The following is a 9181-nucleotide window of genomic DNA, read 5'->3' as shown; positions in this document are numbered from 1 at the left end:
TGAGAGGGCTGAAAGTAATTTCCTGCTTTAAGAACACCCAATAAGCAGAGACCCCCCCACCAGGTAGCCCCGCTTGGTTGAAAACGTCCCTTTAGGCCACATTACAGGGCTGTTCCTGGTAATGGAAGCGTGTGCAAACGGCCCGGCCCCGAAATATCTGCCCGCAACTCACGCGCCTTAAGTGCCCGACATGAGGAGGAGTTTGACCTTATGAGCTGAGATGAGTAAGATATTACACTCCCTGTATAATGTAATGTATATCTGTATTTCTCTCCTGGAGGCAGAAAACGTTGTTCCTGTCGTCTGGAGGCAAGCGGGAGGTGAAAACATGAAAAAGTGTCATCCTTCTCCGCTAATTGCACCAGTGTACCCATGTCATATGTTGTGATCTGTTTTGCCTTTTTATCTGTTGTCTTGATGGGTTGTACTGGCAGTAATTTCACTGGCTCAGCGACAAATAAAGCTGTAATCTAATCTAGAAAATATTGGCAAGTCTTGTTGTCTTTGATGAAAACATATGTATTTTTTCTGACTAAATTGGCACCAACCAGCAGCTTTAAAAGTGGCACCTGCAGGGTGATAAAAAAGCCAACAGTGTAACATCTGCTGATGTCCTTCTGATTTCCAGAATCTCTGCAATTTTGTTGCGGGATTTTTAGTTTAGTCTCACTTTGCTGCTTGCTAAGATGTAGGCAGCATGTATACCTGGTCACAGTTGGAAAGAGATCACGATTTGCCTTAAAACACATCCTCACAACCATGTACATTCATTTTTCCCCCGTTATATGCCCTTCCTGCCACAATCCTCCCTATTTGTCCAGGCTTGGGACGGGTGGCTGGGGGAATGTAGGTGTCAGTATGCTGTCCAGGAAAACTTTGGTGCGTGACGTGGCTGAGGATTATTGAACCGACTCCACTCACTATGACCATGCACACTGAAATAAGACAGTAAAGCATATGACAAGTTGAAAAGTGAGAGCGTTGCTGCATTAATTTGGTCAGGAGGCACTGAACTTATTTGTATTGGTACTTTGGAGAAGTGTTTTTATTTTATACATTTTATTCTAGCAACGGTTTTCTTGGCAGGCCACAGATGTGAATGATGTTCCTATTAAAGTTGAAGGTCATATACTGTAGGGCATTTAAGCTGGGTTTTTGGTGGGGTTTTTTTTTACGTTTTTGTTTGTCCCTAGATATTTTTAAAAACACCATTTCTGAAAAAATTGTAAAGCTTCCTAAAACTTTTTAGAAAACATTTTAAATATCTCATCTTAACCTTTATTTTGAAAACACAAGCACAAAGGTACCGGTAGTTGTTTTTAGAAATCAACAATTACTGATGCAATTTTAATTTTGACAGAAACAGAAAAAAAGTATATAGGCCTACTGTGTACAGCTATACCATGCCATCTCCATCTACCTGGACACACTGTCACTTCTCTTCTGTTGATTGTTTTTTTGTTGTTTTAACATAACTGTTTCTGTATTTCATTAAGTGATGGAAAGAGCTCATCATAGGTCATTACAGCTTCTCTCTGGGATCCTTGCTGAGGGCAGATATGACTCATTACTCCCAGACACACAGAGTCTGATTCATTCAATTTTGCAATTAAAATAAACCATTTGAAGTGTTTATTCAACCATATCAGTCATCATTATGTGTGTCAACAACACTGAATACACTGGATGGTCCACAATCTTGGTATAACAGCATTTGGCTGACTTGTTTCTTAAGTATTCCTTCTGCCGTTTCCCTGAGCAGGAGTGCTGAATGTTCTGGAATATAAACCTATTTGTTCATTAACTTTAGCATGTGCTGCCAAAACAGCAATAACTTTAAAATAGCAATAAAATTATGTATATTAAAACTGCATTGTCTGTGCACCAAGACAAGTTGGAGACTATTGGATATCAGCAAAAGTCCAATCTGAGGTATCCCACTGTGATATTTTTGATCTGCGGCCCACTTGAAGGAGGCTGAAGAAAATGAGTAACACACAAGTCTTCTTTGATGTGACACATCACAGACTGGATTAGATTAGATTTGTGTTAAACTTCATGTGAGATTTCAACAATGTTTGACATCTAAAGTCTTTGGGGATTGGAAACAATAAAAATTTAATGCAAAGAGTTACTGTCACAGTCAGAGCTATTTTAGTCACTGGTACCCCCACAAACCTCACTTGTCTGTTTTTATTTTCAGTTATCTTGTTAGCTGCAGCATTTGTCCTGCCTTTATACTAAACAATAAGCATTATCTGAAGAAAGTAAGCATCCAGCAAATTAGGTTTTCCACACATTATTGGAAACCTGATGTGCATAAGGACCAGACACAGAGAGATGGTTTATATCTGTAATTGACAGAAAGAGCAGTCTGGAAAAGAAAAAAGAAAAACTACTGTTTGCCTGTCAATGTCTCTTTATTTCATTATTATAGGCCTAGAAAGCCAGTCTTTTTAAGACGTAGATTTAATCTGAGGAGCAATATTGATTAAATTAATTCATGTTGAAAACCTTTTAGCACCCAGGATGTCCAGAATTGAAAGAAAAATGCGTGACTGTCAAATGAAGAAATGAGCAGTAAAACTGTCAATATTTACTGATAGATAATGGTAAGAGGGTTGTTAACTAGAGTTTAAATAGTTGTAGTCACTGACTTTGTGGTTCATCTTTATTATAATTCAGTCTGTAGACCAGAGAGCAAAAACATCATCTGGAAAACTGATATCTGACCGTCTCCAGCAGCAGTAGCACATTTATTCCATATAAAAATGAATTTGTGAGGTCTAGCTTAGAAGAAAATGGGTCTAAAAGCAATTTACACAAGGTCAAAAGTACAGATGTCTATGACAGTTATTAGAGTGTGTCCCTGTGTTAATTTGATTTTTTTTTTTTTTTTTTTACAATTTCGAGGTGAGAGTTGCACAAGTTGTCATTGAGGAGCCAGTTTTTACCACCTAAAGCAACTAAAACCTTGTAAATTTCATGGCTGTTTCATTACATTAGATATATTTACTAATTTTTGCAGCAAACAGTTGATTTTTTTCCTACATTTTCTTTAACATTTGAACATATGTGTTGGAACAATTGTTGCAGAACAGTTGGTGTATCTATAAGGTTTAAGTTGTTTTAAATGGTAAAAACTGTCTCTTGACCCTGATTTTGCTGTTAGCCTACCTTCACATCAGATTCCCCCGTTATTCTCCAAGCTGAGACCGCCGTTACGATGCTGAGTAATCAAATACCTCACACACCTGTCTTCCGAGACAATGAAACACCCCTTTAAATGACAAAAGTAGCGTTATTATTTAGCCAACTAAAGCTACAACCTCAACAACAGTTATACAGCATACAGAACTAAATTAAATAAAATATATATATGTTTGCCAGGACAACTATAAGTATTATATGTTGTTTCTCACATTTTACTGATTTCTGTTTGCATTTGGGTTTTGTGCTTTCCATGTGAAGCATGTTTGTTGTTGTTTTTTTATGTTTCATTGTACTGGCATTTTCTGCAGCTGGCTCTTCTTCAGAGAAACACCTGGTTTGGAGCCAGTGATCCAGGATATTAAAGGCAATTTTTCATCCCAGGCTGTTTGCAAGGTTGCTGCTACATTGTGGGTTGTGAATTGAAAGGCTAGTAATTAACTGGGTGAAACTGGCTGAACATGACACACAACAGTGAGACAATAAAGTCTGAGCAACTGCACAGCAAAACTGCTCACATGCCTCCGTGCCCCGACGTTCGGTTATTCAGTGTACTAATCATAATCAACCAGATATGTAAACATGATATCAAATCAAGCTATACAGCTTCCTCAATGTGCTTTTTTTTTTCACATTATAGTTTCCGGCATTCACCTCAGTGTGTGCCCTTACGTGTGTGTAAGCAGACATAGCCACTGTCATTTTCTGCCTCATGAACAAGCAAAGAGACCTGTCGTTCTTATCATGGATCCAATTTTCCGCAGAGAGACAGTCCTCTTTCATAAACGCGATGATGTATATTTGTGCATCTGTGTATTTTTTTCAGAGAAAATGGTTGTGTCTGAAAGGAAACGAAGATTCTCACTGAGCCTTCTTTTATAACTGTCGGCTTTGTGTCCAAAGTATTTATCTTGTCCCAAAAAAGTCTAGCTACTCTTTTCCACTATAAAGTAGTGTGTGCAAGGTGGGCTGTGAGTCTTAGAGTGCTTTATGCTTTTAAAAATTTGATTAAAGCTCATAAATATTAATGTTTGATGCCAGCATGAAAGAGGCCTGGACCTATAAGAGAGGACAGATGATAAACATGAGGTAAGAGTGATGTTCATATAAGAGTTAAAACTCAGTGCTAGATGAAACTACATGATGAAGTCCCTCTGATGCAGCAGCCTGCTGTGTTGTGCATATTTGCTTTTTTGTGGCTTTTCTGTAGCAAGCTTGTGTCCCTGAATTTAACCTGCATCCTCCTCCCTCCAGCAGAGACAAAAACCATCTCTTCATGCAAGCATTCACCTTTTTTTCAGTATTTTGGACAAATTAACCAAAGCGCAAAAAGAAAACGAGCATTATTAAGTGATAGTCTACTTTCTACTTTGCAAATCTTGGTGAAGTAACCCTGTCTGCCACAATCAATAACACTTCAGTAAATAAATAGAAGATTAAAAAAAATACAATGGCTGCTTTTGCTTGGAGGTTTTTGAATGGTCTTCCTTTGTGTACGAGACAGAAAAAAAAGATATAAATGCATGGTCCATCAAAGTGGCCAGATCAACAGTCCAGTGATGGGGTTGCCATGGTGTACAGGCTGTGAAGTCTATACAGACCAAAAAAATCTGATATTCATCTTGACAAATGTAGCTGGTTTAGCCCACAGCATGAATTTCTTTCAGTTTCCATTTAGAAGAACTGGTCAACATTTATTTTCACCATGACTATAATTTAAAATATAATTTCTGAAATTACAAATCACACTCATAGCTTAAAGTGCACTTTCAAACCAACAGTGATTCTGCATGACATGGAAAAAAACGAGTGAAATATTCATTCAGCCAGTTAAAAACTGGGTTCTTGCTACACCCAAATTCATACAGCTGCATGCTCCCAGTAAAATAACTATTTGTGCAACTAAACATAAAATGCGTGACAACACATGGATATTTATGAATATTAACGTATTACCATCTGTTCTTTTAGTGCCCTTAGTGTAATGGTAATTATACTTCAATTAGGCCCCACAAATTTATCTTAAACTATTTCATTGTGAAGAAAGTGCTCTTTTTGGATTCCTTATGCCAGTAAAAACATATGACTATGACTACTCTGTTACACATGAAAATACTATTAATAATAATAATTAGGGCCCGAGCACTTACAGTGCCAAGGCCCTATTGTATCTGTAGGAATTCTTCTTTCTTTTTTTATCCTTCTGACGAAATGAGGGCCTTTTTGGCCACCTAAACGTGCCTCAAAAGTCACCAAATTTTGCACGCAAGCCAGGCCTGGCGAAGAATTTGATATGTAATAGTTTGCATTGATGGGCGTGGCAAAATGGCTCAACAGCGCCCCCTAGAAAACTTTGTGCCTCAAGCCCCACAATACGGTTTGACGTACATGCACAAAAATCGGTACACACCTGTATCATGTCACAACTTAAAGAAAAGTCTCTTGGCGCCATGGCCTAAACCGAACAGGAAGTCGGCAGTTAATACAGCCCGAACCGTAACGTGCACCCAGGTGTGTTATATATCATGTGCGAATGTGCGTCTCCATCCTGTGACGACGCGCATTACTTTTCTCTTTCAAAGGTGTTACCGTGGCGACGCTAGACGCCAAAAAGCGTGCCCCCCCTTCATCTGATTGGTCCATATTTGATAGTTCCCCAAAAGTCACCATATTTTGCATGCAAGCCAGGCCTGGCGATACATTTTATATTCCATGGTTTGCATTAATGGGCGTGGCAAGATGGCTCAACAGCGCCCCCTAGAAAACTTTGTGCAACCCTATTTTCTGTCAGGGTTTGACACTTCCCCCCAGTTTGAGTTTCAGTTACTGTTACTGTTCTTCCCTCCATGTGCTCCTGGTTTTCGATCCCTGTATACGTGAGTTAATCTTGATCCTGCCAAGCAGCGCTTTTGTTTTTTGCCTTCATGGAATAAACCCTTGTGTTTTTTGAGAACTCCTGCCTCCAGCCTCCCTCTCTCCTTACCCTCACACGTGACAGAATGGACCGACCAGCATGGACCCAGCAGGAGAGAGTGCCGCCTTCTGGGCCATCGTTTACCAGGAGGCGGCCCTCACGATCCCTGGATGGCAGCACCCCGACGAGCTGGACTCCCCGGACGAGGAAGAATCCCCCTTCTGGGGAACACGCCTGGCTCGGGGTGGCCCCCGGAGCATCCAGGCTCTGGGGCGACGACAACGGTGTCGACGTCAGCCCCAGCTAGCCGCTGTTCCGGTGGGGGTATCGGGCGCGTTGTCGGGGGTGGTCCCGGACGCATCGGCCCCTGCTCAGGTGGTGGTCCCAGACCCCCCACAGCCAGCGCCCCGGACCCGGGTACCCACTCAGGCAGCTCCGAGGTTCCTTTGCCCCCCGACACCGGCTCCCCGCATCATGTCTGCCCCTGTTCCGGCGCCCCGCATCCTGTCTTCCCCTGTTCCGTCTCCCCGCATCGTCCAACTATCCCCAGATCACCCTGTTCCGGCTCCCCGCATCCTGTCTGCCCCTGTTCCGGCTCCCCGCATCCTGTCTGCCCCTGTTCCGGCTCCCCGCATCCTGTCTGCCCCTGTTCCTGAGGCGGTCCCGCCGCCAGTCTCTGTTCCTGAGGCGGTCCCGCCGCCCATCTCTGTTCCTGAGGTGGTCCCGCCGCCCATCTCTGTTCCTCTTCCTGAGGCGTCCCGCCGCCCATCTCTGTTCCTCTTCCTGAGGCGATCCTGGATGGATCTGCCCAGCCCCGAGAACGGCCCTCTGGCCGGTGTGCCTGGTCTCGAGTGTGGTTCCGGGGTTGGCCCCCCAAAATGACTCTCTGGTTGGCCCGGCCCCGTCGGCGTCCTCCGGAACTCTCTCGCCGGTCTGCCCGGCCTCGAGGACGGCCCTCGGAACGCTCTCGCTGGTCTGCTCGGTCCCGAGGACGGCCCCCGGAACTTTGGCCGTGTGTAGCATTTTGAACATTTTGAATGAATCCCGTAATTTTGGAACAATTTATGCCATTCTTTCGACAGTTAATACGGCCCGAACCGTAACGTGATTTAGTCGTATCAAGCAACGTTGTGTGCCTGAGCGCAGCAGGTAAAGAGTTCCGTAAGCTGGAGTCTGATCCCCGTGTGTGACAAACTGTGATCTGGGGATAGTTGGACAGGCACTATCTGTGGATATCAGAGGTGGGAAGTGTCATATATGCAATATATATGTATGCTGCTGCACCTTTGGGCAGTGCTGCGTTGCCAGAGCTACGTCACTGCCGTGCGGTAAAGCAGATCCAACGTGTGACGTAACGTGTTATACCGGATTACTACCGGCTGCCTGTTGTTTTTACACCTGCCTGTTCTGAGTAAACTATCGGATCGTACAACTTGTGTGGAGTTGAAAACCATTACAGGAAGAGCAAATACCTGATCAACAGGTCTGAGATTTAAGTTGGGGCATAACCATTTAAGGCTTTAATGGTGATCAGAAGGATTTTTTGTACCAATAATGAGTCTTTACTACATTTTAAATTTTTTGGAGACGACGGAGGGAATGCTGACTGGTACCTGAATATGATCAATGAGAGTAGAAAAGCCTGCATAACTTTTTGTAAGTCAGCTGTTGAGAGAAGTGACCTGTTTTTATTTATTGTCTTCACCTGGAAAAACAAGATTGAACTACAAGTTTGACATCAAAAGGAAAGTTAGAGTCAAATATTACTCTGAGAGTTGTAGCAGTTTGTTTGATATTGTCTGAGAGAATCAAGATCGGCCATTTAATTCTATCTGCACTTAGCAGTAGGTCATTGGTCATCTTAACAAGAGCTGTCTTTGAGCTATGGGGGGCTCTAAAACCTCCATAAATGATACCAACTGCACAGAGATCAATTTCCCCAAGGTTTTAGATAGAAGGAAAGTTTCGACAAAGGTATGCAGTTCATTAGAGACGTGGTGTCCAAATTAGGTTTCTTCAGCAGTGGGTGCACCTCTGCATAACTGCCTGGAAAAGATCCAGAGGCTATAGAGACAAATTAAAAATCTTTAAGATAAAAGGGCTGACTGGGGAGAAATGCTTGTAGGAATGTGCATGTAACAGTAGCAGTTTAGGAAAAAAGGACTGTTTGGTTACTTTGGTATGGCAAGTTGCTTTGTATAAGATTAATAATCAGGGACATAGTGTAAGTTTGAAAATGAAGGGGTGAAAATGGAGAAATGCAAAGTCCCGAGACATAATTTTAGACTAGGTTAGTCACTACAGGTTTTGTTCTCAATCATTAACCTGTTTTGAAAAACTCACGTGATCCAGCTGTCAGTTTCACAAATCATTGTTTCTTTATTTTCATGGAATCACCAGTTTTTATACTTCTTGTTTTCTTAATCCATTTGGATTGATCATTGTCTTTGGCCTATTGCCTGACATCTGTATGTTTTTACCTCGCTGCCTGGCTCTGAGCGTGTGCCTGGAATAAATATTTAGGTATTAAATACCTAAATATGCAAAAAAAGAAAAATGCAAATTTTGCATCACGATCTGCCTTTAACAAAATAAATGTATGGAAGTGCTGACCTGGATCTGGAAGAATTTTAGGTTTCTCGCATGGCTTTTACTGGAGATTTTAAGAGCACCAGACACCTCCAACACCTGCAGGATGGACTCACACAGCAGATTGTGGTAAAATTCACGTTTGATCTGCTCACTTCTCACAACTACTTTGATTCCGCTCAAATTTAAATAAAGTCACAGCCAGCTTGCTTGGAAACTGGTTATATGAGTTTTAACAAATCTGATTCGAGATTGCCTTCCTACTTTTTGCTTTCCTTCTCTGCTTCAAGTTGATACCACACGCTTTCCTTAACATGGAACCAAGTCATGAGGGCCGTGTGTCTTCTTCGTCTTACTCGCAGCATCTATTAGAGTTGTTTTTGAACACAGCAGCACTTTCATGTTTTAAGCTACAAGCTTGATCTTGTTTTCAAAGAAGTCTTTAATTGGGGATGTTTATAAAAATTT

Source organism: Cololabis saira, chromosome 1 (genome assembly GCF_033807715.1).
Source record: "Cololabis saira isolate AMF1-May2022 chromosome 1, fColSai1.1, whole genome shotgun sequence".
Classification (NCBI taxonomy): Eukaryota; Metazoa; Chordata; class Actinopteri; order Beloniformes; family Belonidae; genus Cololabis; species Cololabis saira.
The sequence above is the reverse complement of the archived record's forward strand: the minus strand, read 5'-3'. Positions refer to the sequence as shown.